Raw genomic sequence first — 26638 nt, forward strand, 5'->3', positions numbered from 1 at the left:
ACTAGGAATAAAATGAACTCCGTCCCAGACAAAACCAGGACACCAACCCAAACTGAAAATCCTGACCCTGAACATTTTTGTCAGCAAGAATATGAAGTTATTACCCTACAATAATTACACCAATATGAACATTTTTTATAAGAAAAAAAAAAAAAGACAAGTTCATAAATGGTATGTAAGGCACCACCATCATCTCCTTCCCTGCAACTGGCTAGCTGCATTGTTGCTTTTTTTCTTATTATGGGAAAATTCAAAATCTTAAACTATAACAATTAGCAAAGGACACATTTTCACATAAATTAGTATTTTAATAGCACATGGGAGATAGCAAAAACAGTGAGAGTGGGATTTAACACAAAAATGAGACAGCTCTCCAATGACCATAAGCGCAACTGGTACAAGCACTTTGCAGGAAAACGTAGCCTGACACTACTGAATTTTAACAAGAACAGACCAGAACCTGTCAGATTTTCCTAAGGAGAATGTGTACAAGTTTCCCCACAAGTGAAAGAGGTCTCTGACTTCTTGAGAGGTCTGAATAAGATTTTTATTTTTTGCTTTACACAGAAGCCCTCTGAAGGACTAACTGCACCTCTCAATGCATTATTATGAATAGTTAAGAAAAGACATACACTGCTATCTGTAAGTCAGTTAATAACCCTCACCAGTTTTCAAAAGGTAAAAATAGAGCTTGCAGCATTTAGAAAGAAAAAAAAAAAAGCAATCACACTATCAGAACTCCATCCCTTTTTGCCTGATCCATATCCTTTTAAGAATCATTAACTAAAAAGAGATCAAAATTCAAGCAAGATAAAATAGTCACTGGCTATGAATATTTATGATTTCCATAAACTAAAGTGAAAAAAAAAGATCAAACAAATCAATTGGTTCTTCATAGGAACAAAGTGATCTTATGATTTAATGTATGCAATATGATACTCCAGTTTCTGATATGCCTTACTTGACTTTATCAGCTGGAATGTCTAATTAAATAAATTAAATACCCTTTTCAGCCTAGAATTTGTTACTGGATTGTTATTTTTTTAGTTCAAGGTGACAAAAATCAGTATGCTGAGCATTTTTGCATGTATTTATAGAAAACTGACTCTTCATGGTCACTGTTGCCAGTGTGCACTTATCATCCCCTAAACCTCTGATGTTTGTGTCCTGTTCGTAGGGGAAGTAGCCTGATAAGCTAGGTAAGTGGAAAGGGACGGTCATTAATATCTGGGATTGTCTAGCTAAGCTTTTGTAAATAAAAAGGCTGGATTTCGGTTTGCTTGCAATATTGTAAGATCATTGTACTGCAGATCTGAACAAATTACTAAGGACCACCAAATAGGGGAATGAAGAAAACTGAGACAAATAAAAGCAAACCAGACGACTCTGCATGCTTAACCCTGCTCACCATTCTGGCAGGAAGAATGGATGTAAAACAGACAGCAATTGCCCCTCACTGCAGAAGCAGGCACAGCAGAGGTTACAAAAATGCTGATAGCAGCGTGAACAGTTTTCCTGCAAAGCACAGGGTTATCCAAACGTTTGTTAAAAAAAAAGCCATTAGTTCAAGAGATCAGCTAAAAATCTTTACTGAAGTACTGTATCTGGTGTGTTTGTGCGTGTGTGCGAGTTAGCGTATGCACATGTGAGAGTGACACATGTAGAGGAAGGCTAGACACTAAGAGGCCTCACAAAACCAAACTGAAGGTGCTAGACCACAAAAAAGCTGCTGTTAGCTAGCAGCGTCATCACTGGTCTGGTATAGAAGCCAGAAAAACTTGACACTATCCATACCTCCCTTCAAAGCAAATGGCTTTCAGCAGAAAGCACTGGTTTAGAGAGACATGACTTGGTTTACAGACACAGGACCAAACTTGCGTTTTGGCTCAAGGATGAAGGAGTTGCTGGACTGATGCTAAGTGAGGCTACGAAGGACAGAGACACACAGCCTTAGCCTGGCAGCTGATAGCAAACCGCTGTCCCCTCACAGACAGACAGAAGCACTGCATGCTTTTCAGTTGATTCTACACATGGAAGTTTATTCATTACTTCCATGATTTGGGTAAAATAATGAGCTTGTCTAATTAAATAACCCATGATTACTTGCTCTACTAAACAATTTGCCTCTGTCGGTACACCTGCCTGCCCGTGAACAGCCTCTTGCACCACAGGGGCAGGCAGCTCCAGACGAAGGTTTGGAAGGAGCTCCTTCCACACCTCCCAAGGGTTGTGGAGCACAGGGTCCCTGCTCAAAGAGCTTCCAAGCTTCCAAGAGCTGACATGTGTCAGGGTGGGTGGATGGCAGAGGAATCGATACAGGTATTTCATACCTGAATGTCATTTATCTTAACGAGAGAGTCAACCATCCACCTTTCTTTGCTCAGAAAGCAACCAAGGCTACTGAAACTCTGTTGTTCCGTGCTTGCCTTCACCTTGCTCATTTCCTGTGCAGTGTTCATGTCCTCACAGCATGAAGAAGAAAAAAAAAAAACAAAACAGCCGAGGAACATACTTTGTTTCATTTTGAAGATTCCAGGCAAAGAACAGACAAGAAGGATGCAAGTGAACAATGAGCAATTTGGGATGGGGAACAAGAGAGGAAAAAAAGAGAAAAAAAAACAGGTGAAAAGGGCAGGGCAAGACTCAGTAAGAGACTCTGCAATGTTGAACTGGGAGTAAAAGAGGAATGGGAAGGAAAGATGGCTGAAGTGCAAGAAAGCCAGGGTAGAAGAGAAATACATGCGGATAGGAAATACACAGATAGGAAAGGCTTTTTACTTCGGTCTATTATAAGCAGACACGCAGTGCCATTAACTTTGTGTAGTCAGAAAGAATACTCAAGGGAGGGGAAAAAAAGAAAAAAAATCAGTAAGTATCTTATAGCATAGAGTTATGGTGCAGGGAAAACAGCAAAGAAAATTTGATTTTATCCCCATGACGATACAGGTATTTTTGTCCCAACATGCAGAAAGTTCAGTTCATTGTGAAGAAGAGATGTATACATTTAGCTCACAGAATAGGCTTTGAGATATTCAGTCCTACCTGGTTTGCCTATTGTCAGGTGATTACTATCTCTACAAAACGGCATCGATCCACGGTCAAGATGAAGGAGGCAGAACAACGCAAAACAAGCAGCCAAGCTAAAAATGCGGTAGAGCTTTGCAGAGGCAACTGCTCCAACTTGCTCCTGAGTTGCAGAAAAGCTCACAGAAACCTATTTGCAGAGGGCCATTGGAGGAGCCTGTGCAAAAACACCAGCACCAGCTTGTGTAAAAGCCTGTTACTGCTCAGCAGATGTGAGCAGCGTGCTACATTAAATCTCTTCTGCTCATACTGAGCTACTGTGAAATGACAGGATTGTGCCTCCTTGGCTACATCTCATTCAAATATCAACTGTTATTAGGTGGAGGTGGACAAGAAGCTACAGAGAGAAATTTAGCCTTCACATTCAGCAAAAAGTCACACACACATGCACTTTTTTTCCCCCTTAATTTCCTCTACTACTTGATAACCTGCAGCTGGTATACCTGTGTCAGATGTGATGTTTATGACCCTTAATAGTGCACATTGGTGCATGACCTTGTGTTCTCGAACTCTTCAACAGGATTTTTCATTTCAGACACAGTTTCTGTTGTTTGCAAATGGCCACAATTTCAAACAGCCAAGTCAGAGAAAATCAGGGTTCTACATACCTCTCCTGAAAAGTTACAAGTCTTTACTAATGTTTCACATCTCTGCTGGTTATCAAGCTTCCTCATCTTCCTCTGGTAGGCACTTGAGCACCACTGGCTTGAAGACACTTACCCTTTCTTGCTGTCATTTCTTTATTAATAATAATACATTTATACATATGTGAGCCACTGCAAAGTCTGAAGTGTCTCAGTGAGGAACACGCCAAGTAGAGAACTATTTGCAGATGGATCAATATAAACTATTATCCACATGTATAATTTTGGCTAAGATGAAAGCAATCATATGAAGAATTCTGGCACCATACAATCAGAGCAAAAGGAAAGAGTGCTTTAATTCTCTAGGTTGACAGGCAGATGTAAGCTTTATATAAAGAAATAAATGTGTGCAAGAGTTCAGCAAGACATTAAAGGCTATTTCTACTTTTCACAGTACATACTGTCAATAGGGGAAAATACCCTCCTACACAGTTATTTCAAATGCATTGGTCTCTAATAGAAGGTGCAGGTAACACATGCTTTAAAAGCTTGTACCACACAGTTTCTTTACTGCCCACATTTGTGATTGCCTTCCAAATGATGTTTTGCCATGCAAAACACAAGGAACTGGAAGTCAGTGTGCACAATGTGCTATAGCAGAAAGTAATATCTGCATGCAGAGAAGAGTCTTCACTTGCATATTCTCTGTGCAGGATAATTTAATGGTTACAAACGGAACCTTTGAGCTAAAGGGAGCAGTCACAGGGGCAAGATGTGAACCTCACATGCTTGAACCTGTATTCATTTTGCAAAAGTTCTGTGCTACGCTGTAATTGCAAACTAGCTACCAATACATCATTCATCAGGCTCATTCCTTCATGTGTTCACTGAAATTGTTAAAAGGCTATTTTTCATAATACTGTTTCCTATTCAAAACCTGGACTGTACTGTCATTTCAACTGAACTACACTCCTACTAGACAATTTCTGTTTTGAAACGTATTGACTACCTCTCACAACAACAATCTCTAGATACCACCAAATGGTCCTAATGCTCTCAGAATAACTTGAAACAAGTTTCTTTTTCCCCATTTTGCAGTTAGTGGTTATAATTCTTACCAGGAGAACATGTATTTGATAATAAGGGGAAAAATCCATTATGATTTTCTTTGCCATCCCCAACACCATGTGTCAAATTAAATTTGTTAATATTTTTGAACTTGAAGATAGTCCATAAATATACTGAGTAGGCTTTTTGCAGAATGCACCGTTTTATCAGTGTTATATTTGAGATATGAATTGAAGAACTGTCCAAGTTAAAACAACATCATTTTAACTGTAGTGTGCGTGATCTTCTATCAGCAAGCTTCACCACTACATTCTTACACTCAACTTTGTCACTGCACACTGCCTCAATATAGTTTCCTCCTATCACTTGGCACCATGCAACATTATTTCCGCAGGCCTGTAATATCAGTAAAGGTGCAATGATTATGCCAAGACTGACTAAGTGAATGATGAGCTGTTCACACCCACATCTTTGAGGTGTCTCTCTGGACAACATTTATAAAATAATTAGGAACAAGGTTAAGCATCCCTAGAGGTGGATCAAAAATAAGAGGATGCTGTTTCTGAAGAAGTATGTCCTCCCTAATTCCTGCACCACTATGGGCTTAGTTTGGATTACTTACATCAACATCAACACAGTGTTTCCCTGTAAGAAATCACAAGATGAGACAAACAACGGTGAAGGAGCCTGTCAAACCACAGCCATTTTACTCAGATTTGATTTACAAAATCATGAAAATAAAATTACTCCTATGCCTAGCGGCTTGCAGAAGTATGCCCTATTTAAAAACAAAACAAACAAAAAAACGCAAGTGGAGGTACCTATGTCACAACTTGAACAAAGATGTCAACTGCAACAGCTGCAGAAGTATCCACATAAAATGTGATCAGCAAGACCTATCCTAACGCAAGAAGAGGAAACCACCACCCTCCTGGCACTCCACAGTTCAGAGGTGTCTAACAGGAAACTACTCAAATGCTTAAGTTAGTTGTAAATGTAAAGACAGTCTTACATGTGACACTTCCCATCAACAAGAAATTCTCACCTACTAGGTCATCAACACTTGCATCTTCAGCTAAGAAATAGGTCCATCTCTTACGGGAAGAGATTCTTTATTTTAGTCAGATAGTCAGGAAACCACATGACAAAAAGATCCCTCTAATCATGGAAGTGCAGATTCTCTGACATCCTTACTTCCTCTGCAGAAATATAGTCCTCCCGCCACTTTCCTTATTCCCTGCGTCCAAAACCAAAATTACATATGAGCCACATTGCTGCAAGGATCAGCTGTTAAAAAGCACCATTACTGTTGCTATTGCTTGTTTTGACTTTGCTTTGGAAGAAATTGGAGTGCCCAAATTAGGGTGCATTCTCAACTATTCAGAATCACTGAATTCACAGATGGCAGCTGATTGAATCACCCCGTTTTGTACCAGGACTTTGCAGAATTGCGGTTTCACTCCTTCAGACTCTTGTAAACTTTTGTGTAATAGAGAATGACTCCAAAAATACTATCAGAAACTCTTCCCCCTACTGTATGTGTATTTGTTAACTCTGCTGGGTACATATGAGAACAGATGCCTTACCAGTTCTTCCCTTTTATCCTAATTTTTCAAATATCCATTTCTATCTCATCAGCTTTTAGGATGTGGGGCTCAGCTGGGTTACTACTTCTCAAGCAGTAGATGAGGGCAGCAATGAAGACACCAGCAAAACTTTCATGTTATCGAGTTTATGAGATGAGTGTTGCAGAAGAGGTTTTATTTATTTGTTTATATTAAGAGCTAATGGTCCATAAAACCTTTAACGCATACCCATGCATTATTTTTTTCTAGGTGGAAAAAATCACGCAATATATACAGGGAACAATTAATCCAATTTTCCAATTTAAAGAATTTTGTAATAGTCATGAACTTAGAATGAACCCCAAACTGTGAGACAGGTAGCTAAGAATCCTACACCGTTAAAATGATGTCCTTGTTTCTAACACCTATTTGATGTTCAGTACGTTCAGTACAAATTTTGCTAAATGTGTACATTCAATCTGATTTTATTTTGAATACAATGATATCAAAGAAACCATGTAGCATGTGACAGCTTACTGTTGCCCGTTAGTTAGCAGTGTGTTTTTTAAGACTCATTTAGAACACAGAATGACCTGTAATAAAAATATTCACCTGAAAAAATTGCTCTGATCAGGAAAAAAGGGTAGTTACAGCGAGCTTATGGCATAAAAAAAATGCTTGGATTCAGAAAAAGTAGGAGGAGAGCAGTAGTAACAGCATTAGAAGTGTGCTGGGAGAAGAAGGCCTAAATCATGAACAAACAGAAAAAAATAGTTTTTGAGCTTTCTTTACAACTAAAAACATGGTTACAATACCATGTAGTAGCTAATTATAGACTGCCTATAACAACAATATTTATATTTCATCAGGATGCCTGTTAAAAGCAAAGAAAGACGTAGAGTTTGAAGTTGTGAACTCTTCACAGGCTTGGTTATTTTTCTCCCCATGATATATCACTTTGTTGATAAATGCACATCTCAGTTTTGTTTCACTAGTTATTAAGAACACATTAAGGTAATATCAATTCAGTGTCTTCTAGTCTGACAAAATTTGGACCTCATCATTGTTTTTAAAAGTTAATGTTATCACTAGCATTTTTTCTCATACATATAGCATCCTATATGATCCCCAATTTAGGGCATAAAAGTCCAATGAACTTCACATCCAACACAGGTGCAAGGCTACAGAGAACTCTGTAAATGTTGCACCAAACAAGCGTATTATGCAGATCTCAAGAGAATAAGGAAACATGAAGAAAAACAGAAGACAGGAGAAGCAGGTCACCACTCCAGATGATAGCCTTGGTGGACAGAGAGCAGGCAGGTGACTTATGGATACACCCTGCCACAGAGAAGAACAGACAGAGAAACTATGTGTGGGCCTGCAACAGACTGCAAAATGGAAACTTCTCACTTACCCAACCTTCAGCTGATACTCTCTCTGTGCTCTGAGTTGCTCCAATGCTAAAGCTCTTTATTGTCAGATGACTTGCATGAGTTACCTGTTCTGCACAGGCCTACGACAGTTGATTCATCTCCTATGAATCAGCTGGAAAAGTAAAACCATGCAGGGTAATAGGAGATACTATTTAAGGAAACACTACAAGAAAGAAAACTTGAGCTTTCTGACTTGAAAACATTTTAAAAATGATTTTTAGTTGCACTAGTACTTTTTGAAGCTGCTTGTAGCACATACTCAGAAGCAAAGTCCTATTGTTAAGGAACGCTGTTTTGAATGGCTCTTTTAGTTGAAAAAATACACGGCCTTACATTACATCTGTAATATACCATAGGTCAAGAAAGGACTAACCTGTACCGCTTTCTATAAGAGAGTCCAGTAATAAGCATAAAGGAGGCATATTTACACTTACAAAAGCAGCTCAGTTTCTTACAGTCCTGTATGAAAATACTGTATTTTGATAGCTTTAAAAACACTTATTTGAATGATTTCAGGAGTTACACATGCTTCCTGAAACATTGTAAATGCACAAGAATCTTTTTTCCTAGTTGTATTTGCAGTCTGTCTGCATTGCGGGTTGGAAGAGGAGTGGGAGGGCTGAAGAGAAGTGAGATGAAAGCAGGCTTTACTGAAAATAAACCAGCTTGGTATTCTAGGTCACTGTTTTCCTCAACCCTACAGTCTGCTTCAGTTTTTCATTAAACTAACACATTGCCTAACTTTGCAGGTAGATGGCAAGGATCAAATGCCAGTCTTCTCCATCCATTGGCAACACAAGTTGCAGATCAGTCAGCAGAGAAACAGACAAGCATATCTACCACCTGTTCATTGCCTTTGCTGGTAAGACAGAGAAGGGGGCAAAACCACCTTACAAACAACTCCACCCACCTACCCCACCGAGAATCCATACTCCAATTCATGATCTAGAGGTATACCACTTCAGAAAAGTTGTGGATTGTAAAGCAAATTGCACTTGACACTGGACATATGTCCCTTGTAGACTTTCAACACCCAAAAAAAAAAAAAAAGACCAGAGACTGAACACCCTGACAGGCTTTAACCTTCCCACCTCTGCTGTGAAAAACAAATTTTCATCAAACATCAGCAGGAAACAAATTGCTATTGGTTTTGGCTTCTCACCATTCTGCTGGACGTTGACTGAAGGTAGCAGAAAGCAGAAATGTAATGGTGTACACTGCTCTTTCTCCATAGTTCACACTTAGCCAGCAAGATAACTGAAACAATTTCCCTTCCCCTTTTTCGCTAGCATGAACTCTGTTGGCCAAGCAACTCAAGGGTTAAGCATCAATGTTTGCAAGCACTGAGGGTACAGCTTTGCCCACTTTACTTGATAGCCAAGAACATCTCAGAAGAGGATGCTTATTGGCTTCATGACAGCATAGCAAAGCTCTCTTTAGTGCTTCAAAGGTGACTTGATACAGTATTTTTCAATTCCAGTGTCTCAGTTGTCCAAGAAATACATACGGTGTGCAGTTCACAAGCTGTTTACAAGCTCTCTCAAGTTAAAACATCAAGAAGGTCCTATGCACTTTAAAGAATATCCTCTAGGTTTCCTTCCAGCAATAGGATGAGCAGCAAGAGACAGAGTCGCTCCTGTGGACAACAACAGACACCTACAGCATAAGCAACCTGTTAAGCATCTACATTCAGAGCTTAAATCATGCAAGACGTATCCAAATTCTTACAGTCATCATAAGACTGTGGAAGAGAAAAGCCTGCTTATTCATTCTTACGTTTTGAAAGAAAATGCTACTTAAACAGGCTTCTTTAACAACCCTCATTCCCTACCATAACACAATTCAAGACTCAAAAAGCTATACCATAAGTATTCACAAACTTACTGTCATCACTTCCATTTTACTAGAAACCAACTTGACTTTAAGAATACTGCTAATTAGAACAGACTTGAAAACAAAGGAAAAGAGCATATGCTTTTCATCCCTGTAAAAGTATATATTTAAACCATATACAGGCATATTAGGCTGAAAGGAAATATAAAAAGTGTAAAACCTACCCAATTCCAGAAAGACCCTTCAGAAGTAAGCTGAAGAATGTTTTTATATATATGTGAAGTTTATATACATATATCTATATTTACATTATCATATATACTGCCTACATTATATATTTAATATTTTATAATCTTATGTTATACTATAAAGATGTTATACATGCTAAGACCATACACACACAAACACACGCACAGATGTAACATTATAAAATACAGTCACTAACATGTAGTAATAAATTGCAAAATATCCTCAACAGAACATATAACATCAGAACTGAGAAACTGAAAAGTAATTTATTCCCACATAACTTTTATATTAGAAGATTATTACTTGGTAGAAAAAAACCCTAAAATGTTAGGAAATTAACATTAAGTTACAAATACATGAATACATGTTCTTACAATATCTGAGCTACAACGAATATCAAAGCAAATATTTGGCCATGTTTATAAGGAACACAGAATCACAGAATCATTAAGGCTGGAAAAGACCTCCAAGATCATCTGGTCCAACCAACCCCCTACTACCACTATCACCCACTAAACCACATCCCCAAGCACCAGGTCCAACTTTTCCTTAAACACCCCCAGGGGTGGTGACTTCACCACCTCCCTGGGCAACCCATCCCAAAGCCTGACTGCTCTTTCTGAGAAGAAATGTCTCCTCATTTCCAACCTGAACTTCCCCTAAAGCAACTTGAGGCCATTCCCTCTAGTCCTATCACTAGTTACCTGTGAGAAGAGGCCAGCCCCCATCTCCTCACAGCTTCCTTTCAGGTAGCTGTAGAGAGCAATAAGGTCTCCCCTGAGCCTCCTCTTCTCCAGACTAAACAACCCCAGTTCCCTCAGCTGCTCCCCCCAGGGCTTGTGCTCCAGGCCGTTCACCAGCTTCGTAGCCCTTCTCTGGGCACGCTCCAGGGCCTCGATGTCCTTCCTGTAGTGAAGGGCCTACAGCTGAACACAGTACTCGAGGTGCGGCCTCACCAGAGCAGAGTACAGGGGGATGATCACCTCCCTGGTCCTGCTGGCTGCACTATTCCTGATACAAGCCAGGATGGCGTTGGCCTTCTTGGCCACCTGGGCACACTGCCGGCTCATGTTCACGTGGGCATTGATCAGCACCCCAAAATCCTTTTCCTCTGCACAACTTTCCAGCCACTCTGCCCCAAGCCTGTAGTGCTGCATGGGGTTGTTGTGGCCAAAGTGCAGGACCCGGCACTCAGCCATGTTGAACCCCATCCCATTGGCCTCTGCCCATTGACCCAACCTGTCCAGGTCCCTCTGCAGGGCCTTCCTTCCCTCTGGCAGATCAACACTTCCCCCCAACTTGGTGTCGTCTGCAAACTTACTGAGGGAAAACGAATTTTTTTGAGTGCACTTTGAATGCATGTATATTTGAATACACTTACTGAGGGTGCACTCAAAAAAGCATCACATAATATGAATCACAAGTTAACGAATAACAGATCCTCTTTGCAATACTATAATGGATGTTAACAGCTTTTCTTCATAACAAGGAATTGGTATCAACAAAATTTTACACAGCATTTCAAATCATGTACAATTTTAATGTGTGGCACTGCAACACAGTAATAGAGCTGAGTGACCCATAGCTTTTAAATCTTTGTGGTTTTGTTTGTTTGTTTGTTTTTGTTATGTTTTAAAGCAACTAAACAGACAAATGACTTGGTGCTGCATTTGCATAAATCCTTGTTTAACTGAACTTGCCATCAATGACTGGCATTCTTAGGCTGTATTGTTATACAAAAATAAAAGAATTTGCAAGAATATGGAGGGTTTCATAAGCAAATTACCATGCCTTCTTTGTACAGGTAGAAGTATTTCATTCCTGAGAGAGGAATCACTGATACTAGAAAATTAGGACATTGTCAATAAGAGGTACAGGAGGCTGCACTGCCAACCACATTCATGGACCATATCCAAATCAATCTTATTCTGACTGAGCGGGAATGGTAATTTCTCCTCCCAGTGAAACACAGATATCTGGGGATACAGTTTGTCTCTGTATGCAGATTTACAAAGACGACCTTATTAATCATCTTTTGCATTTATTCAGCACAATGCAAGACAGTGGAGACAACATCGCACATGTACCATTCCCAGGCTAACTCCTTGCAAGTTGGCTTTTACTACTGTCATCACCCCTCTATGTTATTTGCTAACAGCTAGCATGACAAAGTTAAAATTGCAACAAATGGAGTTACCTTTTTTCCCCCTACATCTAGTAGCAGTATCTATTTTCAATGCAGAGAGCCCTATGCTCTTGAACATAATGTAAACGAACAGATGGAAGGACCAAGAATGACCTTACAAGCTCCCAACCCACTGCTGGCTTGTCTAATTATTCGGTAATTGCCAAGTATGATTCTCAGACCACATGGGTCAATAGAACACAGACACATTAGAATATAACATATTACTTTATGGGGACAAATAACAAGTCACCTAATAGAATATACGGCATGAAATACATTGACAAGGTCCATTAGATAGCACAGGTGTTTCACAGCAACAAATTTAACACCATGCTGCAGGAGTTTGCCACAGAAGCTACAGCAGAAGCAGATGCACAGCCAGCATTTGCCTACCATGCACACAGACAGATACCACTGAGCACCCACCCCACTTACAACCTCAAGCTCACTGGAACAGCCATGCAGACAGACAGACAGAAGCCCTCACCATAAGATGGTACCCTTTCCTATGTTCAGAATGCTGTATTTATTTCTTCTTTTTTTCAGTTAGCCCTTAAAAGTAGATCTCTTACAACTGTTGTTGTTTAGTCCTTAAGAGTCTCTCAAGTAAAGGGGTGAACCCTTGCACCCTTCATTTCTACTCTAAGAAACAGGTCCCAAGGGGTGAGCCCTGGTTTTCTTCTCATATCCCAGGCTTTAAACTGTAGCTCATCATGCGGAGTACAGAGTTGAACTTCACAATATAAGCACAGGCTTTAAACAGTAAGTGAAAACTTATTTTTGATTAAGGCTAGGCCATGTTAATGAGCTTTATGAAATGCTTTTACACTCAGTGCCTTATAGAATAAACCTACACAAACAGAGGTTACAAGAACCATTGCAGCTTGCTCAACTGCTCGTTCCCATGTACCAACTAGCTTTAATTCTTTAATAAAATGCAAAGTTGCATGAGGTGTGCTCTATAAAATTTGTGTTTGTAAACTTCATATATATTTATGGCCAAAACACTGTATCCAGCAGACCTAATAGAAGTTATAAGAAAAACATCAAAGAATTAGATTTCTCTCCCTTCCATGTCTTGGGGTGCTCCTGCAAATCCCACTTCCACTACATTATCATCACCATAATACCATCCTTACTTTGCAGATGCACACTTTTACACAGTATTTCTCAGTTTGCAAAACACTTTGTAAATATCATCTACAGCTGATAGGTGGAAGCAACAAATTCACAGAATTAATATTTATACTGAAAACTTCTGAGGTCCCACAGAACAACTCTGATCCTCCTTCTTCCTACGTCAACAACTGCCTCTTGTTTTAGTTAGCAGAAATGCAAAACACCTAAATTCAAAATTGTTTGCTCCCAACCTTTTCAGCTTTCTTGCCTCTAAATACAATAGTCCCCACTGTTTCAAATGTATTCTGCATAAAAACATAAGATAAATAATACTAAAAAAGCACTGCAAGGAAACACAGACATTTTTGCTACTGCAAGAAAGTTTTAATCCAATTATTGAATTCATATCAGAGGTTCTTCCCTTTCATCGATAATTTGCCTAGACTTCATTGCAAGTGGAAGAATTAGGTATCAGTTTTCACTATTCCTACTTACTTAACATCCCTCAAAATACTTCATAAAAACATTTATATTTCTAGTAGTTTTTATATAGTTTGTGATGCTTTACCGCAGTACTTCAATGTTGTGAACACTGAGAAAAATGTTCACCTTTCAACAAAAAAGACAGAATTCCAAAAGAAAACTCCTGTCCCTGTCATGACAGTTTCAAGTTAAACTCTGTTATTAAGGTCTGTGTAAAAATCAAGACGTTGCTCAATAGCAGCCAAAAAAGTATCCTAAGGCATCTTTTGCTTTTAACTCAATTTTTGAGGCACACTCCTTCAATTCAAGGAAAGAAAGATGGTATTCCCATCATGTCCTTTACCATCATTTGCAGGTATACCAAACCAGAGCTAATGTATTCTGCTAATATCACTTTCTGACAAAAAAAATCAACTCATGAATGGTTTCCCACCATGGTCTGTTATTACACCTCTAGCTTCAGTTGAAAGCAGATGAAAGTGCTACTGGCATCTTCAGCTACAGTTTAACTATTCTGGACAGAGAATGTGCATGTATGCTTTCATGTTTGTTATAGCTAATGATGCTATCCCGACAATGCACATTAAACTGGACATTAAAAAGATGGATTAAAAAAGACTGGACATCAAAGCAAATAAGCCCACATGGACATATAGAGTAAATGATTTGAGGGAATTTCAGATCTTATTTTAGTTACATAAATTACTTTTAAATCAAAGTTCTATAAAATCTGAATGTACAACATACGAATAGAGCAGTTAATGTTCAATTAAAATAAATGGAACACCCCAATATTAAATTCAGGCTCTTCCCGGAGTCCCACACAACCAAGGGGAAATCCCTCTGAGTTTTGACAAGTCTTATGAACTGTTTGATGTTATTGTCTCTGGTTGACATCTCCGATCAAGTCAGTCTGGCACAGGGATGCAGCCATAAATAGGCAAGAATCAACTCAAGTAAGAGCTAGTACAGTGTCATGCATGAGAAACAGATTTAAAGAGATTTTATCATAATTGCTGTGGTTTGTATTTCTGAAATAAACCACTATGCTGTTTTATTTTGAGTAGTGTGCCTCAGGGTAGGAAAAAAAGAATAAAAACAGATTAGTCTGCAATATCTCCCTTTTGAAAGGCCCATATACAATCAAGGCTGGAATATGACCTGGCAATATAAGTTATTATTCAAAATAATGAAGTTAAGCAATTTTGCTTCCAGTATACAATTAATACAGAAGTTTGTATTATCCCTACAGTTCTCAGTAAATGCCTTTATTTAATAAAAAGATATCTGTTCATTAGCCATTTTTTTCAAACTGAACTTTTAATTACTCAAACACAAACCTTAGAAGAATGAAATATGCGAAGCCACACTTTGTTACACAGTAATACCACATCGTGACCAAAGAGATCCCAGTCCTCCAAACGTGGGTGACTTCGACAACGCAATTCCAAGCCAAACACAGACCCAAATCAGCTGGGGATCAGGCAGGTGCACCAGTCCTTTATGGTAACATGTGACATACCCCGACACACGTTCCCCTGCTGCCACACATGAGCATCAAGACGGGGCTGGTGTCTCACCTCCACCAGTGGCTCCCGGAACGCAGTTGCCCACGGTGCTACACTGGTCACAATGCCCAGTCATGGTCACAATGCTCAGCTATGGCCACCGCCTACACAGGAGACACGCCGACACATGCGGAAAAGCTGTGTCTGGGTGGGAGCTCCATTCCCCACAGGGCATGCACCTAGCAAGGGCTTGCTAGCAGAAACGTGCAGACTCACATCCCACCTCCCCAGTACCTGCCTGTGCCACGGGGAGAGCGAGGGATGAGATGGCCGTGAGGCAACGGGAACAGCGTGACGCCATGGAAAGGCCTGGTTTAGATTTCAACACCCTGTGTTCACAAATGGTCCCTTCATACCAAGCTGGAGCTGTGACTGAAGTGGTGAGATGCAAAGGGCGCTCCTGAGCAACAGGCAGTCTCTGTAATGTGCGCACACCACCTGGGAGGAGTCAAGGCAAGTGCTAAAGGTGACTGCACTTAGTAATTGTACAGATGTTCGCGACTACCTACCAGTTAATGATTGACCTCCAGGTAAGGTCAAGCAGCTGTTTGCAAATTCTCATTCTTAAATCACAGATAAATAAATTCTAGCAACAAAAACATAAGGTTGGGCACTGATGATGCACAACTGCTTAGGGGCTGCACTGAAGCCACAGTCTAATCATAAATGTGCTTAAACTATGGTGATGTTTCTTGAGCAGGTTCAAAGATGAGTTCTGTGGCACACAGCCGCTGTAGGGATCCTTACACAACTTTTCTTCTGGAGAAACGAAGGCAAACAGGGTATTGCTCTCTAAGAAGAGGTTGGCGTATCGATCTTCAGATACATTTTCCACCCTTTAGAGTTCCTGTCACCGCCCAACATAAAGCACATGAAGCAGAAAGGAGCTGGGTAGAGCCAAACATTGAGAAGACTTGTCAAAATAAACTCGGAGATGCGAACCATGCAATGCTGTTTGAACTTTAGTACAACAGAGTTCAGATCCCAGAGAAATGCAGCTAATTCTACAAATTGAAGTCCTTAAAGACAGAGCAGACCATGACTCCTTCTTTCTAAACCAGATTGCTAATGCCTCACACTGTTAGAAAATACCATTAATGTTCACTCTGAAAACTTCAAGGTAACGACTGCCTCTCTTAGTTTTGCAAGCTAAAGTTATGTGGCAACACATTCAGCCTTTCTAAGGCAAGCACAGTATCTCTTAAAATTAAGAGCAAGATAAGTGCACATTAGTGCCTCCCCCCCCCCAAAAAAAAATATACAGAAAAGGGAAAAAGTGAGAGTGCTAATTAGCAATGGAACACTGACCTACTGGATTGCTATTGGGAAGATGAAAGTAATTGATCAGTTCAGCTGCTAACAGAAGACAATAATCCCAATTTGAGCTGCAGCATGAAGAACCAGTACCTGTGAAGAGTTGTTTGAAATGCTCCTTTTTTTACACTGATGTTTTGGATGCCAGCTCTTCAAGAACCAATACCAAGAACCAGTAACTCAGAAGAGTGGTTTGAAAGTCAAAGCTTTTACACTGAAGCTTTGCATACTAGCTCTTAGTCAATTCAAGCACAACAGAAGGGCTTGTGCTCACTTAATAATAACCTAGTTAGCCGAGGTAAGGAGACATTAATGAGGACAACACTGCTTTCATTGCAGGCTATATAGGCCGCACATGACTCAAAGTATTCATTCACTACTCAAAACCTCAGGTTTTGCTCATCTGCTACAAACAGTCAAATAAGGTAGACGATGCTAGGTGGGGTCTGTCTGTCTGCAGAAACATTTCAGGCTCCAGTGTAAGTGTATACAAAGTACATGACAAAAGTAATATATAGGTACTCACCAACACACAACAAGAATTGTTATGCTCTCTAGCACTACTGTAACCGAAAGGAGCAGAAGCGATCTTGTAAACCCTAAATAAAGGCATGGGACAGCCTTACAAAACATCCAGCCTAGTTAAGTACTGGTATGTTTCTTGGCTCTTTTGCATGAGAACACTACAGTATGCTAAATCTGCTCTTTAACATATGCAAACAATTAAAATGTTGCTCCACAGCTCAAAATTAGTCGCCTGTGTTCTACATAATTCCAGGCAGAGCGCTTGGGACTCGGAATAGATGACAGTTTACAGTGCTCCAAGACTTAATTAACATTTTGAGCTAACAAGTAGGACGCTTCTCCGACTGTTGGAGTTTCCTTTTACAAACACTGAGGCATAAGAGTTTGAATAAAGCATCCTTAAGAGTACATTTCAGATGTGAAACAACACATGAACCATCTTAACCTAAATATTTATAGCTACAAACTACTTGTTCTTTAAGTCCCAGCTTTGAAACTCCACGTTTGAATTAATAAATAAATAAAAAGTGAACTTCATAATGAACATTTTAACAGGTATTCCTACATAAATGAAACAAAAACGATTTACTATTTATATTTCTATTTAAGAGGTTCTGCTGAATTAGTACGAATTATTTTATTGAAGAGGTCTGAAAGTTTTGGTAAGCTTTTTGTAAAATTAGTTTAATTTTTGGTAAAAATTATCAGTAAAGCTTCAGCTAACTTCACTGCTTTATCTAATTACAACAGAATTTTAAAAGGTATCAAAGTTACACAGGCATTTGTGTTTTCATTTGGGGTATTTTTATTATTTCATAGTTGAATTCCATTATCTGCACACCCAGCAACAATATTTTCTGTGTTCTTCTGCCTTGACATGACTGAAGTAGTCCCAGCAGCACCACATCTCTGTAAGAGATGACCACCACACATTTCAGCAGAAGTACAACAACCTGAGAAAAAGCTATCCTGAAAGAGAGCAATCCGTACTCATCCACAGTCCTGGATGAGTCCAACTATTTCTTGTATGAAGATGTACAAAGCCCTGAAGCAAAGTAAGGTTTCAACTCAGATTTCTATTGCTACTCAGAAATATGTAGCAATATCATTTGCTAATAATTCAGTGTCCTACTGTAGCAATCTATGAATAGCTGGCAAAGGCTTTACAGTGTAAACAAAACCCAGTAACATAAAATGTACAAGTATCATTATTTAATAAGATGACCTGTTACATCATCATGTTTGTATTAAAAACAAAACCAGAAGCTGTGGACACCCATGAAAGGGTTTTCTGTTTCCTAGCCAAAAACCTCTTCATAATACTTCTTTGTTTCCGTGTTGAACAGAGTGACTGAACTTCATGGGTGTCTCTCTGCCCTCCCAGGATCTTCCACTACCACTCTGAATGCAAAGTTGAGTGGGGAATAAAGGGCAAAAGTACCAGTCCCTCAAAGGTTTCTGTGTGTGCCTGTCCTCATGTACCACAATGTACCTTACACAATTAACCATACTGACTTTCACATGAGTTAAAACCAAGGAGAGACAATAGCCCTGGCAGAACCTGGGTGCCCAAGTTTGACCTAAAGGCGTGCTCCTCAATGCAAGGTAAGTCGCACTCCATTTTCTTTCCAGACTACTCACCCAGAGCACAAACAACACCCTCAGTGCCACAGAAGTACCATTTTATCTCTGCAGAGCTGGTTGGACTCTGTAGGAGACCCCCACACCCCACAAATCAGAACCAACCCGTCTTCTCTCTGAACAGACTCACATAAAATATACCACAAAGCAGAGAAGGTCGTTAGGAGTACCCACGGGTGTAGATCTGCTGGTTATGCTTTGTACTATGAAGACGGTAAGGTGCAGTCATCCTTAACTTCAGTCATGAGCCAGAAAGACTACACTGCATGGAAACCTCTCCAACAGCTGCAAAAATAAATTTCCAAATCTCTTCTAATATGGGAAGCAGACACCCTAGGGGAAAAAAGCTTCCCTGATGATTCACTGAATAGGATTATTTATTGCCTTAGCGACAATTTTTTAGGATTATTCAGCAAAAAATATTCAAACAAACCAGGACACCAGCCCTCTCGAATCTGTGAGCCATTAGAACAAGTAAGGTCTCACTGAAGCCTAAAGTCCATGACACACTTGACCCATTTCTGACTCGAGTTCTGAATGCCAGAACTAATACTGAAGTAACTTTAAATAATAAAGTGATCCAAAAAAACTTAGCTCCAATAACAAAACACTGACAATAAAATTCAGTGTTCTTACCTGAGATTGTTTTGGTCCTTTCACAGAAGTTTAAAAACATCACTGTCTTTCTGTTGCCAAATACCGGCAGATAAAGTGCATACCACTGAACCCGCACGCCTCTACTGAGGAGGAAGCACCAACAAGCTACATAGCACAAACTGACGTGCTATAAACCTGGGCATGGTCTCATACAAAGATTACATCGCTCTCAGGCAAAAACACCTGATGCATGACACATCAAAAACAAGACAGAACTCTAATTAGGTACAAAGGAAAAGAACATCTGCAGAACCTTTCAATGTACAAATTCACAGAATCCTACAATCTTTCTACTTAATTCAATCATCCTCTGAAGATTTTTGTATAAAGCCATACTAGAAAGCACAAAATTCTAAATTCCCTTTTAAAACCCTACACATTTACAGCTTGGATTAGGGAAGGTACATAAACATGAAAATTCTCATATTGACAACCCCTCAAATATCTTCATTAATCTTCTATTTGGAGATTGGCAGTAGTGGTGGCTGCATGGGATTTTTAAGTTATCCAAACAAGAAGCTGGCTGCCCCCACATTTCTCTGGGTCTTGAATGCTTAGGATAGTTTAACAACAACTGAGTTTGCTGGAGAGAAAAAAAAAAAAAAAAAAAAAAGCAAACAATGAAAACCCATTTCCCAAATGTTGTAAACCAACAGATTGCAAACCGTGCTCCAAATCACTTAGATACCAGCAAAAACTTTTAGTGAGCTAAAAAAAAAATAAAACCATTTGACATGCAGCCTGTGACCCTACTGTTGCCTTAAAAGTCAGCAGTAATTAGCACACCACAGTTTGAGACATGCAGTTAATCCTATTCATTACCTAAAAAAACCCAAACCACCAACTTTAGATATGGGGAAAAAACAGCAGTTTGTAATGAAGCCAAGAGGACCACTCTCGCGGTCCGTGTGGCTAATGGCAGGAGACTTCATGAGTTATGGGACTGTTACTCCAGCACTGGAAAAACAGTCAGCAGCAGCAAAGCAGCAGCAGCAAAGCAGCAGAGGCCAGAGCCTAGCGCAGGGCCCCAGCCCCAGTACTGGGCAGGTACCCCCACCAGCTCAGCACCCTCAGCACCACCCTGCTCCCCCAGCTGCCAGGGCTAGCTAGGCTGAGACCCGAGGAGCGATAGGCACACCCCTGCTACAATTAGGCTGTCATTTAGCTGGCATTCAGCTGACTCACACGGGTACCCCGGCCAAGAACTTCTCGTGAAAACAAACTCGGCAGGAGAAATAAGCAAATGACTTTCCCAGATAGAGAGGGACGGGAAGTTCTGTGCACACAGCGGCCCAGGAGAATCCAGCCCGTCCACTCCCCTGCAGACACAGCTCTGCCCAAGGCCTTTGCTACGGTACAGCTGCTGGCAGAGAAAGCCCCAGCAGGTGCACAAAGCGAGACCCGGACCGTGATGCAGGCTGGGCACCCAGTGTGGGCAGCAGCTGCTGCAACCAAGCACATTGCCTTCTCTTGACTGGGTTACAGGAGGGCTGACAGCAACCTCACATGCAGTTTTCTCAAGAGCTAAAGAAGCTGAAAGGTCTCTACCTGTTAATTCCACATCTCTATCACGTCCCCACTGCTGTTTGCACACACCCCAGTTCGTAGTGCAACCCTGCAAGTGGCCATACCAGCAAACTGCACCACTGAAAGAGCTAGCTGAGAAACAGCTTTCCTCCACACCAACTTCTTTTGTTCCTGCAATTATTCTTCACTCAGATCAGCTCAGTGACCTGATATTATCACAAAGCCTCACCAACAGTTGTGCAACCACAGCCAAAAAAGTGGCAAACTGCCATAACAGCTGTAGTATTTTATGTCAGCTCTAGTGCTGAAGGCAACATCCCATTACTGCTCATCAAACTATAAACTTAAATGCTAGCAGTTTCCTCCAGTTCAAATGACATGGCCATGTTTTGGGAGATGTAAACAAGATTTAACAATTGATTTTGTAAATTACAGCAATATTTCTATTGCTGAATGGTATTCAATTTTTTACCTATTTGTGTAATCAAACCATCTGTGTATTTGCATCCATTATACTTAATATAATTGTGATCATATTCTGAACTTCCATCAAAGGACACTAAGTTAGGCCTTCTAAATTATAGTTTCAAGTGCAGGAAACCTGCAACTCAGTAATTCTGTACAGTGACAAAATCAGTCAAGTGGAACCAAAGTCTGGATCCCCAGGACTTTTTTCACGGGATGAGTTTTATTATGAACAGTGAAGTGGTCACCACTAAGAGAGGACAGAAATCTTCTTATTGAACTGGGATGTGATCTGCAGACACACACTTCTTACACAGCACTGGTTGAACACGGGGGCTCAGCATTTCAGCCTCTGTGCTTATAATAAAGATATTCCTCAGCCCCAAAGAGACACTTTAAACAGTGTATCACTACCAATTCTGTCTACAGAATTTCAAGTACTGCAGTAACAGAGAGGACATCAAAAACAAAGGGTGCCAAACACAGTGGGGCTGGATTCATGGTATGCAGTCAGACAACACATGAATACTGAAGACAGAACTAACAATAAAAATGAGCAGTTAATAAAATGGCCATCATCCGGCACTTGCTTTACTTGACAGAACTGCCCTGTCTGTGCATGCACACAGCACCACGCAGTCAGTTTTACAAATAACTTCCTTCTTGACTATGATATAGATCATAGCCATGTCACACTGAAAAAAAAACTAACGCTAGCTTACCATTACCTTTAATTGTAAAAAATCTAATGTTTCAAAATTAAAAAAAAAATGCATGTCTGGACAACGGGGAAAATACAGAAGGCATACGCAACATCTTCAACTTCCCCCTACTTTGCTGATCACAAATAAAACAGTTTTACAGCAAGGAGGAGATAACAGTAAAAATGGTAGACATTGTACCTTGCAACAGGATGATATAGTTTTTTAGTTCACAACTGAAGAATGAAGAAGGAAGATAAAAGATAGGGTTTCCAGCTCCCTGTAGGAGGACTTGAAGTTTCTTTCCCCAAAGAAGCAGTAAAAGCTCTTTCTGAACTGTACGAACGTGAAGAATAAGACAAGATGCATGACCTCATAACCACAGCAGGAATCTGCGATGACACATCGGACACTTCATCTATTTAGGGAAAATAAAATTCAGAGTATCAGTGGCGCAGGCCCACAACAAGCAAGTATATTACAAGAGGGATTCAAACACAAATGACACCTAGAGGATGACGAATGGCCTGATCTATAACTTAGACCAGATGGCAGGGAAGGTACGAGGAGCCCTCTTCCCAATCCCTGCCTAGCACTGTCAGCGATCCCTGTGGGTCCCTTCCAACTCAGGATATTTCAATGACTCTACGATTTAGAGCAGCATTTCATTGCATTTAACTCATGCTGACCCTGCTACTCAGTTCTAAGCTATCAGGGGCTTTGAATATCACAACATCTACCAAATTGCCCATCTGTATGCTTCTAAGTGCACATTTCATTTGTCCTGATCTGTGAAGTTTGCACTTTAGCTTCTGCCGTATATAAATTTCAACTACAGCACCATGCAACCACCAGCAGTAACCAAAGGCTCACATTGCAGCAACAACCAGTACACATTCTGCAAGAAGAGAAACGCCATCAGTAACACTTAGCCCAACACCATGTCCTGCAGGATGCTGAAAACTGCACAGAAACTGCACCAGCTCTCATCTCCCCTCAAAACCCAGCAGAAGAGTTGGGGGAAGAAGGGGAGGCAGCCCCTAACGAGCAGCTGCCCCTGGCCTAAGGAAAGGCTGTTGCCAGCTTCTGTCCTGTACCTTCTGAGAATGCCAAGGCACTTGACATGCCTTGGTTACAGGGACTGTAAACACACAGAGCACATGCTGTATACATGAAGCTGCAAGAATCAATAAGCGCTTTCTCAACAATATATGGACCACATTATGCAAACTGCAAAGAAAGTACTTTTACAGTTTCTATCCCATTCTGCTGGTGTCAAAGCACAAAAAATTTCCTTAGCTACCTCCAGGCTTGGTAGGAAAAAATAAAGAAAAATAATCAATACCGCTCCATAAACATACAAACACTTTACAGCAAACCGTGTAAGCATATGCTTATTCTTAAATGCTGTTGTTTGGTTCTCCCAATACCAGGAAGACCTGACTACATAATTAAGATTACGAACAGTTGGTGCCCTAAACTAGCACCAACTGAAGTCAGTGAAAGAAACACCCCACTGTTTTTAACAGCTTAAGGATCAATTCCTAAACTTAGAACATGATTTTCCACTCCATGCTTTATCTAACTGGGGGAGGGGAAGAATCCAGGAAAGAGAGATTAAACGTGTTGAATAAGAAGAGGGGAAAGGAACATTTTTGTATGCACACTTCATTTTTTCCAAGATATATTAATTATCTTCTGATAACTGAATTTTAGAAACAAAATAGATTTGAATATTTGTGCTCAATTTTTTCATCATCAATTCTGAGATAGCTACAAGGCAAAAGAGTACATTAAGAATGCGAGAAACTATCTCAGTGGAGGAAGAGAAGTTAAAAGCTATTTATTTTCTTTTAAAGTGCTGGAAGATTCAGAGCAGCAACTATACCATGCATTCATCAGACCATGTATTCTCTGCTTTGAAGATCAAAGAACTTTGAGAGACCATTTAACAAGCTTTATTACAAAGCACCTCTATCATAACCATCGGAAAAACAACCTATAAATTTACACTGGGACTTAGAAAATGTGGGTGCTACCATTTACATTCGCTAACTCCCAAACTGCCAATGCTCCTTACATAAGGTTCAACTTGAGAAGAGTTTCTGTATTTTCTCTTTTGTTCCAAGCCCTCCTCTACCTCACATCACCCAAATGCCGGCTCAAAACATTTACATAAATACATAATTCTCTATCAAACCAGAAGAACTGTTCCCTCACCTCAAGCGGTATCCTTTCAGGAGCAACATGAAACAAGTATATTTACATTTCCTCTGGGAGAGCCAACACAGCACTGCACAGAGTTTTCCTAAAGCAACAGCATGTACCAACCAGCAGCTCAGTTTTAAAGCAGCAGCACTGAAGAGGAGGGAAAAACACACGATCACCTAGGCAGGGTACTGGAAGCACTGCCATCAGAGGAAAGCCAACCTCATGGTGCTAAAAGGTAAGTTTACCATTTAAACAGCTCTCTGCTGTCGGGCTGCCAGCATCTCGGGAAGGTCTCGGTCCACCCGCACACGCCGAGGGCTCCCTCCGCGGCTGCCGGCAGGGCTCAAGGCACGTGAACAGCCCCGACCATCGCGGCGCAGCCCGGCCCCGGCTGAGCGGTGCCCGCCGCACCCGCACCGAGCCGGGCGGGACCCCGCCGGGTGGGACCCGCGCCCCGCTAACGGGGGGCGCTCGCTGCGGGCCGGGGCCCGCCTCAGCACCGCGGCCGCGCTCGGCGGTGCCACAGAGGCACAGCCGGGGCTGAGCAGTTTCAGCAAATGAAAACGAAAGGAGAGGGACGATCTAAATAAATAAATAAATAAATAAATAAATAAAAAGCAGGCGCCCCTGTGCGCCGCGGGGGTCGGGGCGAGCAGGGGAGGAAGGGAAGGGGAAGGGGAAGGGGAAGGGGAAGGGGAAGGCGCCCGCCTCCCGCGCCCAGCCCCAGCCCCAGCCCCAGCCCCAGCCCCAGCCCCAGCCCCAGCCCGGCCGTCCCCGAGCCTCCCGCAGCGCCCTCACCTCCAGCTCCGGTGCGGGTGCGCGGCGGCGGGTGGCGGGCACGGCAACGGCACCGGCAACGGGCACCGGCACAGGCCCCGGCCCCGCCCGCGGGCCGGCTCCTCCCGCCCGCTCCGCCGCCGGGGGCCGGGGAGGCACGGAGGGGCCGCCTGCTGCTCGCCCGGCGCCCCGAGGGCGGGCGGAGCGCCCTCCCCGGACGCCCCTCGAGCCCTGGCTGCAGGAGGGGCCGTGGGGCGGTGTGGGGAGATGTGGGGTGGTCTGGGGCATCGGCTATGAGGGGCCCGGCAGGGCTGCGTGGCACCTCCATGCCGGAGGGCTGAGGTGAGGGGTGAGGGAGGGGGATGTCTTGCTGCAGGCTGCAGGCACAACGCTTCTGCAGGCCGGCCTGCCATCTGGGGCCAAGCCTCTCAGCCTGGGGTGAAAGGCTGGTGGGTTCACCAGTGCTCGCGGTCCTGCCGTCGTTCTCCGGCCACTTGCCTGTCCTGGAGTTCTGCCTCGCACCCAACACTGCTTTAGGGCAGGCCACCAAGGAGCCTGTACACCCCGAGTGAGACCACATGAGAAAAGTCCCTGGAAAGTCATCCTACGGGGTGATAGAAGTCCTGGTTGTTAATCCCTATGGCATCACGTACTTGCCTCGTTCATGTTTTGCAGGCCTGACAGCGGCATAAGTGAGGAGGATGGTCAGGAAGGCTGTAAATGTGTAGATCGTGTTTAATCAGTGTAGATGAAAGAATGAGAAAAGGAAGCTGGGAGAATGAACACAGAATCAACAGGGTATTGGGATGACCATGGCCTTAACACTGCTGCTTTCAGGGAAGCATCTCTGGTGGCTGGCTTTCCTGCTTACCGGTCAAGGATGGTGACAAAGCCTTAGCATCTGCTTAGGACCTTTCCATTCCTGGTAGAGTAGACTACTCCCAAGCTACACAAGCTGAATGCGTAATAGCTGTGCATTTATAGCTGTAATTACTGATATCGGATAGGCTGACTCATGCGCGTTGAATTCCAACTGCAGAAGGAACTATTGTATGTGTGCACATTGAAGAAAAAATCACAGCATTTCAAGGTGCTACTTCCATTTTGCTCATGATTCTTACTTCACTCTGGTTTTTATCTGCTACGGTATTTATAATGAATGATAACAGAACAATTACCTTGTATGTTTACTCAAACCAACATCCAATAGTCACACCATTTCAATGACAATGGCTTCTCTAAGTAAGAGCAGCAAGAGAGGTTTCTGGTAGTCTCATTCCCTGATGCTTCATTTTCTACTTTTCACACAAGTAGCACAGTGGCTCATAGACACTGCAGTCAGATGTGCCATCTGGCTCAGCTCTGCGCTTTCGGAGTGAATGACACTTTCTTAATGTATGCAAAATCTGCAGCACTTGACTAGCTTGTGGTGATATGAGTGTTTGGAAGATTAAGGGTGAATAATCCAATACAGTCAGGGCCTCTCAAAATTTCCGTCTGGTCTTTAAGGTGGACTGCATACAGCAGTGACACTGGTTATGTGTGGAGAACAGGAAACAACAAGACCCAAGCCCAAGAAAAAAAGCAGACAGAACTAACTCCTCTTCATGCAAGAAGGCATCCTAACGTAGGAGGGACTTTCT

At 41.7% G+C, this 26638-nt stretch overlaps 1 protein-coding gene across 9 annotated transcripts in view; it reads right to left on the reverse strand.

Moving 5' to 3' along the window:
- Nucleotides 1–25119, reverse strand: part of PIP5K1B (phosphatidylinositol-4-phosphate 5-kinase type 1 beta) — a 114987-nt gene extending 89868 nt beyond the window's left edge. Inside the window, exons 1-2 of one of the 9 annotated variants that reach the window (XM_040542303.1) lie at nt 25017–25101; nt 22209–22425 (exon numbers count right to left, since the gene is read on the reverse strand). The gene's annotated coding sequence lies outside the window, so the exon portion shown is untranslated. Of the gene's footprint in view, nt 1–22208; nt 22426–24463; nt 24747–25016 lie in introns of those variants that run through there. The other 8 variants (XM_040542306.1, XM_040542304.1, XM_040542307.1 and 5 more) reach the window with 8 other exon arrangements.
- Nucleotides 25120–26638: the final 1519 nt, after the last annotated feature.

Source organism: Cygnus olor, chromosome Z, assembly GCF_009769625.2.
Source record: "Cygnus olor isolate bCygOlo1 chromosome Z, bCygOlo1.pri.v2, whole genome shotgun sequence".
NCBI classification, from domain to species: domain Eukaryota; kingdom Metazoa; phylum Chordata; class Aves; order Anseriformes; family Anatidae; genus Cygnus; species Cygnus olor.